Raw genomic sequence first — 11,753 nt, forward strand, 5'->3', positions numbered from 1 at the left:
TGCATGGAAAGCGTTGATGCAGTTTGTAGGTAAACAAAATTAAGTTCTGAAACTTGCTTTAATCTATGTAAAATAAGGGCATCCTTTACTACTAACAGCATACCTAACGTAGCCCTAATACCTATCGTAGCCCTAATACCTATCATGGTCCTAATACCCATCATAGCCCTAATACCTATCATAGCCCTAATACCTATCACAGCCCTATGACCTATCATAGCCCTAATACCTATCATAGCCCTAATACATATCATAGCGCTAAGACCTATCATAGCCCTAATACATATCATGGCCCTAATACCTATCATAGCCTTAATACATATCATAGCGCTAAGACCTATCATAGCCCTAATACATATCATGGCCCTAATACCTATCATAGCCCTAATACCTATCATGGCCCTAATACATATCATAGCGCTAATACCTATCATAGCCCTAATACATATCATAGCGCTAAGACCTATCATAGCCCTAATACATATCATGGCCCTAATACCTATCATAGCCCTAATACCTATCATGGCCCTAATACATATCATAGCGCTAAGACCTATCATAGCCCTAATACCTATCATGACCCTAATACCAATCATAGCCCTGATACATATCATAGCCCTAATACCTATCATAGCCCTAATACCTATCATAGCCCTAATACATATCATAGCGCTAAGACCTATCATAGCCCTAATACATATCATGGCCCTAATACCTATCATAGCCCTAATACATATCATAGCGCTAAGACCTATCATAGCCCTAATACATATCATGGCCCTAATACCTATCATAGCCCTAATACATATCATAGCCCTAATACCTATCATAGCCCTACTACCTGTCATAGCCCTACTACCTGTCATCACCCTAATACCTATCATAGCCCTAATACCTATCATAGCCATAATACCTATCATAGCCATAATACCTATCATAGCCCTAATACCTATCATAGCCCTAATACATATCATAGCCCTAATACCTATCATAGCCCTAATACATATCATAGCGCTAAGACCTATCATAGCCCTAATACATATCATGGCCCTAATACCTATCATAGCCCTACTACCTATCATGGCTCTAATACATATCATAGCGCTAATACCTATCATAGCCCTAATACCTATCATAGCCCTACTACCTGTCATCACCCTAATACCTATCATAGCCCTAATACCTATCATAGCCCTAATACCTATCATAGCCATAATACCTATCATAGCCATAATACCTATCATAGCCCTAATACCTATCATAGCCCTAATACATATCATAGCCCTAATACCTATCATAGCCCTAATACCTATCATAGCCCTAATACCTATCATAGCCCTAATACATATCATAGCGCTAAGACCTATCATAGCCCTAATACATATCATGGCCCTAATACCTATCATAGCCATAATACCTATCATAGCCCTAATACATATCATAGCCCTAATACCTATCATAGCCCTACTACCTGTCATCACCCTAATACATATCATAGCCCTAATACCTATCATAGCCCTAATACATATCATAGCCCTAATACCTATCATAGCCCTACTACCTGTCATCACCCTAATACATATCATAGCCCTAATACCTATCATAGCCCTAATACATAACATAGCCCTAATACCTATCATAGCCATAATACCTATCATAGCCATAATGCCTATCATAGCCATAATACCTATCATAGCCCTAATACCTATCATAGCCCTAATACATATCATAGCTCTAATACCTATCATAGCCCTAATACCTTCTCATAGCCCTAAGACCTATCATAGCCCTAATACCTATCATAGTCCTAATACCTATCATAGCCCCAATACCTATCATAGCCATAATACCTATCATAGCCCCAATACCTATCATAGCCCTAATACATATCATGGCCCTAATACCTATCATAGCCCTAATACATATCACAGCCCTAATACCTATCATAGCCATAATACCTATCATAGCGCTAAGACCTATCATAGCCCTAATACATATCATGGCCCTAATACCTAGCATAGCCCTAATACATATCATAGCCCTAATACATATCATAGCCCTAATACATATCATGGCCCTAATACATATCATAGCCCTAATACCTATCATGGCCCTAATACCTAGCATAGCCCTAATACATATCATAGCCCTAATACATATCATAGCCCTAATACATATCATGGCCCTAATACCTATCATAGCCCTAATACATATCATGGCCCTAATACATATCATAGCCCTAATACATATCATAGCCCTAATACCTATCATAGCTCTAATACCTATCATAGCCCTAATACATATCATAGCCCTAATACCTATCATAGCCCTAATACCTATCATAGCCATAATACCTATCATAGCCCCAATACCTATCTTAGCCCTAATACATAACATAGCCCTAATACCTATCATAGCCATAATACCTATCATAGCCATAATGCCTATCATAGCCATAATACATATCATAGCCCTAATACCTTCTCATAGCCCTAATACCTATCATAGCCCTAATACCTATCATAGCTCTAATACCTATCATAGCCCTAATACATATCATAACCCTAATACCTAGCATAGCCCCAATACCTATCATAGCCATAATACCTATCATTGCCATAATACCTATCATAGCCCTAATACATATCATAGCCCTAATACCTATCATAGCCCTTATACATATCATAGCGCTAAGACCTATCATAGCCCTAATACATATCATGGCCCTAATACCTATCATAGCCCTAATACATATCATAGCCCTAATACCTATCATAGCCCTAATACATATCATAGCCCTAATACCTATCATAGCCCTAATACATATCATAGCGCTAAGACCTATCATAGCCCTAATACATATCATGGCCCTAATACCTATCATAGCCCTAATACATATCATAGCGCTAAGACCTATCATAGCCCTAATACATATCATGGCCCTAATACCTATCATAGCCCTAATACATATCATAGCCCTAATACCTATCATAGCCCTAATACATATCATAGCGCTAAGACCTATCATAGCCCTAATACATATCATGGCCCTAATACCTATCATAGCCCTAATACCTATCATAGCCCCAATACCTATCATAGCCCTAATACCTATCATAGCCCTAATACATATCATAGCTCTAATACCTATCATAGCCATAATACCTATCATAGCTCTAATACCTATCATGGCCCTAATACCTATCATAGCCCTAATACCTATCATAGCCCTAATACATATCATAGCCATAATACCTATCATGGCCCTAATACCTATCATAGCCCTAATACCTATCATAGCCCTAATACCTATCATAGCCCTTATACCTATCATGGCCCTAATACCTATCATAGCCCTAATACCTATCATAGCTCTAATACCTATCGTAGCCCTAATACCTATCATAGCCCTAACACCTATCATAGCCCTAATACCTATCATAGCCCTAATACCTATCATAGCCCTAACACCTATCATAGCCCTAATATCTATCATAGCCCTAATATATAAACGGTTCTGACAAGTTTTATAAGCCTTATAATCGTAGAACCTTTAAAAATGACTTTGTTTTATGATAGTGACAAAATAGAATAGAAGAGAGCTTCTCTGTTGGTATGCAATAAGGAATCTCATGAATATATTACCACTGTATTTGGTGTAGCAAAGTTTCTTTCTATATATAGGCCCTAGTAGCAAATCAGGAAACAGTGGCTCTTGCAAAAATTTCAAAACTTTCAAAAAGTGGTTTTATTCAATCATTTTTACGCTGAATAAAAATGAATATCTCAAAAATTGTATTCGTCAATCAAGACTAATTGAACGCCACGACACTCTATTTTTCAACCCTTCCTCTACCGAGGCGGTCAATTGGAGGTGGCGTTCAAATAGAGGCTGACATTGTATTTTTCAAATAGCTAGTCAGAATTTTAGAAAAATAAATTTAGCCCTTCACGGGCAAATCGAATGTCGCCTATATTTTGTCCTCGTTTTCCGGTGTAGCGATATTAATCTTTTTGCATACAATAAATCTGCCAACATAACTCCAACTTGTCAAAGATTTTTTAATACATATTCATTGAAAAATCAAGAAATATCTCTACCAGTTGATATCTATTACTTGCAATTAACCTGTGATGATATTATAGCCTGTGACCACTTTGCAATTTGTTGGAGCTTTCAATTTTTATTTCATTTTAAATTTGCACATATTTCTATTTTATATTCATATTTAACAATGTTGCATAAAAGCTCATTGCACTCATTGATGTTTGTTACAGTTCACAGCCAAAACTGGTTTTTTATGTACAATAGAAGAGGAGTTATGAGCATCGATCCAGTGTAAGCCGTGAAGGATGCTATCAAATAACATGTTATAAATCTGCAAATTTATAAGTTATATCATGAGAATCAATCAAGTCCTACAAATATAATCATATAATCATGAACATGTGACATAAATGAACCATACTTGAATTAAACGTTTTTAAAACAAAAAGATTTGCATCATTTGCTTGGATAACTGGGTTTTGATTGTTACTGTCGATGAAACAAATAACTGGTTCTCCAATGCCTTTTACAATGTCTTCTAACCTCAACTCTTCTTCTGCACTGCTAAATTAGTCGATATTAGCGTTTTAGCAGTTTTAACAATTTTTTAGCAGAGCAATACTTTTACGTGTTGCATTTAGCACAAATGCAATGAGTAAAAGTTTTGCTCACTAAATGCAACTTTTGGCCTAAAACTAGTAATTTATCTACCATCGTAAATGGAAACCATTTTTATATACTGTATATGTACTTCGAAGTATCAAAACTGGGTTAAACACAGAACAGCTGTTAGGCTAAGACAGTTATTAATTATTTTCATGGTGTTACCAGAAATTTCCCATTGATCCAACCACAGACGAAAATTGCCTGCATTTCTAATATGACGATTTTATTGTGGATATCAATAAACAAAGCTATTTAACTTCGCGTTTTCGCTCGTTCGTTATGTTAGTTTAGTTTCGCTCATTAAATTTTCGCGAGAGGATGACACCACGAAAACGCGAAAGTTAGATGCCGCGAATACATAAGTGTCCTAGGGTACATAGTTTTAAAGAAAAACTTTAGAATTGTACAAGAGAATTAATTTTTATTGATGTAAACGATTCGTGGACACTTTTCTACTAATCAATTGATTTTATGGGCTCGTAAAAATCAATGATTGTCAAAGTGGTGGTCAAATGGAGGTGGCGTTCAAATAGAGAGTGACGCTCTGTTTTTCAACCATTCTCTCACAGCGGCAGTCAAATAGAGGTGGCGTTTAATTAGAGGTGTTACGGTACGTATAGCTATCAATGAGGAGACACAAACGTATTGTACTGTTGTACAAAGGGGAGTATGGCAGCTCACTCCATTGGAATACTTTACTCGAGCATTCTCTAGGCTCTCGCAACCCTCTCCTGACAGGTGACTCACTAGTGCACCGAATACTGGTAGATTAGTGTAATCTCCTCCTGACACTAATAATTGTCTACTTATCACATTCCCGTTAGAGCAATTATACTACAGTAAGGCCTTCGAGACAGACAGGCAGACATAACGATGGAGAAGCTGGCTAGGAGACAGCAAAATGCCACCATCAAGATTACGAATTTAAGCTAACTACAGCGGCATTCAACAGATCACAACATCCTCACAAATCACAAGTCCACGAAAACAATGTTTTCCATCTTCACAAAGATCGTACAAACGCTAGTTTGCGCCAACTATTCAGAATAGGCTGAAACCAAACATCTGGCTTATGTTCTATTTACCCAAACCAATGTTTGAGTTGGATTTTTTCCCCGAGCTGTCTAAACACTCCATTCATTCACTGAGGGTAGTTTTTAAAACATAGAACTAGCAATAATTGGAGTCGTGTAGATTTCTTGAGAAACTAATTATGATGGTTGCAACTTGTGTCCATTGAAAATGCTGTCATATGTCATTCTACCTAACTCATTACATCGAGTGTATAAATGAAAATAATTATATTCTCATCAAAAAGTATCAGTATTTTTTTAGTACAAGGTCATGGTCATTTCTGGAGGCAATTAGAGCTGAAGCTGTCAATGTAATTCAGTTTCATTTTCCACCTGCTCTCGATTGTCATGAGAACTTCGGGCAATGTGCAGTATAGATGCTTAGAAAGCTAGCGGTGTCGGTTGATCTTAGTATGAACTACATACTTATGCGTATACGCAGCAACATATTTTCATGAAATGCTGGGTTTCAGGTAATGCGTCATGGAAATGTGAAGTAGATCACAGTGGACAACTTGCTGCAGCAGTAACTGTCCACTGCGCATTAGAAAGTTGTAATGCACTGCAGCATTATTGCGTACTGAACTGTGATGACGCAGTGCGGATCTAATGTGTCACAACCCTGGGCTATATCCGATTTTTCATTAGCTCAACCCATTGTTATAAATACTTCACAACAGTGTCATTCCTAGTTTCCTATTAGGAAACAAGCTTGACTCTCGGATGTTTGAGTGTGAGGGTCGTCACATCATTAGATATTACTCAATACGATGAGGGTGATAAACTAGATGTTACTCTGGCCCTAAAACTGAGTGATCTTTTAACAATTCAATATAGCTTCAGGATTAACATCATACAGGCTTAAGGCTGGTTCACACTATATCGTCGTATTTCATCGTTGATACCACAATACTTCGGTGATGGTCGATGATAACGATGTTCACACTATCACAAACCCATCTGCGTTTGTATTAGGAAATACTCCGTGACGTAGTGTTCTCATTTCTCTCTTTAAATTTTCGCGAAAAAACTTCTTCGTTTTTGCGTGCCGGAATTAAAAACTAGTCCTGCAGCGACTATCATAAACGTGTATGAATAAATCAAGCTATCAAGCGAATTGGTTCACATTTAAAAGGCGGTCATCGATGTTCGGCGAAGTATTACGATAGTTTGACAACTGCAAACTTTCCCGATATGTCTGCGATGCTTCCTCGCTGTTATAGGTTCGCATAACCAATGATGAACGCCAAAAGGAAAACGCTGACTAATGGCGATACAGTGTGAACCAACGTTTAGCTATTTTTGATGAAGGTGTGCAGCAGGCATTTGTTGTGAAATTGCTTTTATGCAAAATCGCAGTGCTAAAGTTCTCATTGGGTGAATGAAAGGATAACTCCCATGATGCATTACATATACCCTATTATACTCCTATAAATAACATTAGATGTTTTTTATAATATTCCTCATCATGCAATCGATGTTTGCACGGTGTGAGGTAGTTTCTCACTATTAGCATGTTAAAAGAGACCCTTACCTATCTAACCAGCCCATACAGCCAGTTTTATAGTGAAGTTGTCATCTCCTACACCAGATCCAAAGGGTGGCTACGCAGATACCGATGTGTTTGACAAGTGCTGCTAATGGCATTGGTACAAGGTCATGGACATTGGCGTTTTATAGTCTTGCATCTTATTGCTCAATGTTGCTAGCATGGAGTACAATTAATACATTATTCAAAGCTACTAGAGGTGAATGTACAAGATATATTCGCTTTTGAAAATTGCTTCAACAAGTAGCTTTATATTCAACTTGCCCAAGAGCTATTAAAAAATGTTATGAGGATTTGTGAAGTTTCACAAGAGATGCTTTGTGATTTGTATTTGAGCAGACTAATCATCAATTATTACAAGACGTATTATCGAAAGCAATTCGCTGCGTGGCTGATAAACGCCTAACATTGTCATTGGAATTACCATAAAACCTCTAATTGAACGCCATGGCGCTCTATTTTCAACTCTTCCTCTATAGTGGCAGTCAATTGGAGGTAGCAGTCAATTGGAGGTGGCGGTCAATTGGAGGTGGCGGTCAATTGGAGGTGGCGTTCAAATAGAGGTTTTACGGTAGCCTAAATGGAAAAATTGGTGGACTAATATAGCATGAAGGCAAACATTGTCAAAAAACAAGGATCGTTTTATAAAGCATATTTGAGAGAACATCAATGACCTCTCAGGCTATTCAGCCCCTAAAGCATTAAGGAGATCAGTGCCATAAAATACAGGCCTGTGTAGCCACCAGTTAAGTGTTATCCAGACATTGGAATGGACAGAAAATTGTGACAAGGACCGACCATAGTCACATTTTGAGGTCACATCAAAACCGTCTGGCAGTTCTTCTCATTTGGATTCATTTGAAACTCTAGGCTTTTCAATTAGTGAGTTAACTCATAGCGTAATCTATTGTTGACATTCCAACTCTTTTGTCTTTCGCTTCCAACCTAATCCTGGGTGAAAAGATGAGACCCAGACAAGAGCTAGTAATACAGAACAATGAAATTCATTCTATCCAAACAAGCAATTACTTGCTCTGCAGTGGCTGCCTTATAACTAACTGGTATTAATTGGTGAGAAAATGCAAGACATGACAATAGAGAGATTATGGGAGGTTCAGCAATTAGACGGGCAAGAATTATGTCCAACAGTTGCTGATTGAACCATTTTATATTTATCACTCTTCGCGGACTGGTTGCACCTCTTCTCTCAGCTCAAAACATGCCTCAAGTTGTCAGCCAACGAAGGTAACATTTTCATATTGATTTGAGCATCCTTGAGCAAATGCTGACCTATATTTATATAGGTCAGCATATATATAGTCACTAGGCAGCATATAACTAGTCGCAATATATATATGTATATTGTGACTGGTTCAATTTGAACTGTCTGTAGTTGGGTGCAAGTTTTTTTACTGAGTTTGAGCTGCAAACTATAGCTGTGTGATATAGGATTTCTGCATTTTGATACGATATGTAATGAATTTCTGTGATATCGATATTCGATACGATATTTACATTCCTAATGACTAAAGAACAAAGCTAGGTTTTGCAGTGAAATAAATTAAGACTGTATTGTAATAAAACCAAATGTTAGAAAACAACCATTTTGAAATGAAAACAATCTACTCCAAACTAAAATCACCAAAACAAACTACAGCTAAACACAAATCAATACAACAAACTGGAAATCCAACTTTCTACCATTACGATAAATTTTTCAGGAAAAACAGTCGTTGCTGATTTCTAGTATTGCAGTATAAAGCCCCAGTTCCATTGTTCTCTTTAACCTCAAGGAAAAACTTTCATGCGTCCGACGACTTTCTTGCTGCCACGATTAATGTGTAGTGGCAATAGCACTTCCGGCTGTGTATCACCATAAGCAATAAATTGTGCATAAACTGTGGCAAAATTTATAATTTAACTATAAATGGTGGTTTATTAACAAATAGGCCAAAAATATTATGCCTTATATCGATATAAGCTTAGCATAACATGGCCATGTCGACGTGGCATTAATATCGACACGAATCGATATATCGCACAGCGGCTATACTGCAAACTGTGCACCCTGAGGCTGTAACAAACTGCATCTAGCATCCTTTAGGTTGTCTCCAATGGCATATTTATGCCAAGATTACCATCACTACATTTCAACTTTCAAACATTGAAACTCTATATTTGTATTTTAAATTTTGTACAAGACTTGAAACCTACGCGTTCAGACTAGTTGTTCAGACTAGTTCTACATGTGAATTTATCAACAGGTGTTGGCCTCAATACTAGAAGAGATTTCATGGAAACATGCTGTTTGGTTTCAGAGGTAGAGGTGCTACAAGAGCAGGAATGGTAGTTAGCCTGTCTTGACAAACTGTTGTTTTTGCGGAGTTGTCCCTCCGTTGAGCGGGTGAGCAAAACAACAGCTTGTCACAAAACGCACTGCACCTGATGCATCAGCTGCACTGAAAGGGAGTTGTTATTTTCCTTCTATTTGGTTAAAGCATCAGACTTGTAAGGCCGGCGACGCACTTTCAGCACATTAGCATGACTTGACCACTTAACATTTTGTGGAATTATCGATGGTAGTTGTATGAAAGAGATATTGTGAGCCACAGATCCCAAAATCAAACGGGGCTTACTTTGACAATGATTCGATATGCGAGTATAGTTCTGAGCTACATATAATTTGTATTTACACGTGGCTTGCACGTTAGATGGAAATTCTGGATGGTAAATTAAGAACATCGTTAGCGTGTAAATACAACGCCACGTGTAAATACAAATTATATGTAGCCCAGAACTATACTCGCATATCGAACCATTGTCAAAGTAAGCCCGTTTGATTTTGGGATCTGTGTCTCACAATACATTTTCATACAACTACCATCGCTAATTCCACAAAAAGTTAAGAGGTCAAGTCATACTAATGTGCCGAAAGTGTGCTGCCGGCCTTACAAGTCTGATGCTTTAACTGCATAAACAGAAGAGAAGGAAATGAACAAAAACGGCCTAGTAAAACGCGTTATAGCGATCAAGTTTTAATAACCTTGACCTGAATTTGTTTAGCTTATAAACAAATGAGGGTGGTCCCAATAGACATCTCAAATTGAGCAGCAACCTTTTTGAAAGAAGTACCACAAGCAATTTTAAAAGCAAAATGTCTCAGAAGGCCAAAAACGAACTTTGGATCATTTCTTTCGACAACAAAACAATTTCACTAAGTATGCCCTACTATGTCTGTTTTATAAGGGCATCATTGTGTAGCTAATGGCTAATTTTATTGCACAACTGTTTGTCAACTTTCTGTTTACATGTAATCTTGATATACATAGTATAATAAATATTATAAAACACCAAATTAATTAAACATATTAATGTCAATTTTTACCTCTAAACTTGTTGTTTGCTGCAAAGAAATGATGGCATTTTTTGGGCTCAAACACGCCTCTCCTTCATTCCAAGAGGCCTAAATTTCAAAAAGGGCCAGGCAAATTACACAAATTTTGCACCACACACTTTTTTCCTAGATCCGCCCCTGAGTTACTACTGCCAACACATGTGCACAAGCCAATAAACGCTCAGCATCCTCCGCTGCCAGACTATGTTTTCTATTTGGCAAGACTATCATACGCTGAAGGTTTCTTGTCAGCAAAAGAAAAAAACACGGCATCTCAGTTCAAACGTGTTGCTTTTTTCACGGGAAAGAACCAAACGTGTTAAAGGGAGTTATTTCTCTTCAATGCTGATTAACTGCCTTATATATAGCGCGAGCTCTGCTAACAGTACCCTGGCTTTTGTAAAAGCCAGCTTTTGTATTACTTCGCTAAGCACAGGAAAGCCTTGGATTTTTTCATAATGCACCGCAGTCGAATTTGTTAGAAATTCCCATGATATGCAATAGTTTGGTTAATAAGCAGCAAGTGCTCTATGAGTGATGAAATGCTCCATTAGCAGCTCTTCACGAGTGAAAGAACGTATCGTCTTCACCAAAACGCCTATCATCCTCCTTGGTTAGATATCCGGTACAAAAAAATAAATTTGTGAAATATATTATTCAAATATTTTAATATAATTTAGATTTTTTCGTTAAAACAATCATAATTTTTCACTTTATTTTATTGAAGGATATGTCACATGGTACAGTAAATAGCCAATCAGATCACGACTTTCAAAGTAGTTCATCTCCATTTTTCATTTCTTCCCAGCCGATGAAGGAGGGAGGTTGAACAATTATTTCTAACACCAGACTACCTTAGCTTGGCGTTAGGGCGTCAAATTGGTTCAGTAAGATGATCAATGGCCTGTTTTCGTAGAATAAATGTTTATGAGTTTTAAAACTGTTTGCTTTCGTTAGTTATAGCCATTTTTATAACAGTAATTTTGTCATGTGATTACGATTGACCAATCATACCTCGATCCT

This window comes from Watersipora subatra, chromosome 6 (genome assembly GCF_963576615.1).
Source record: "Watersipora subatra chromosome 6, tzWatSuba1.1, whole genome shotgun sequence".
NCBI classification, from domain to species: domain Eukaryota; kingdom Metazoa; phylum Bryozoa; class Gymnolaemata; order Cheilostomatida; family Watersiporidae; genus Watersipora; species Watersipora subatra.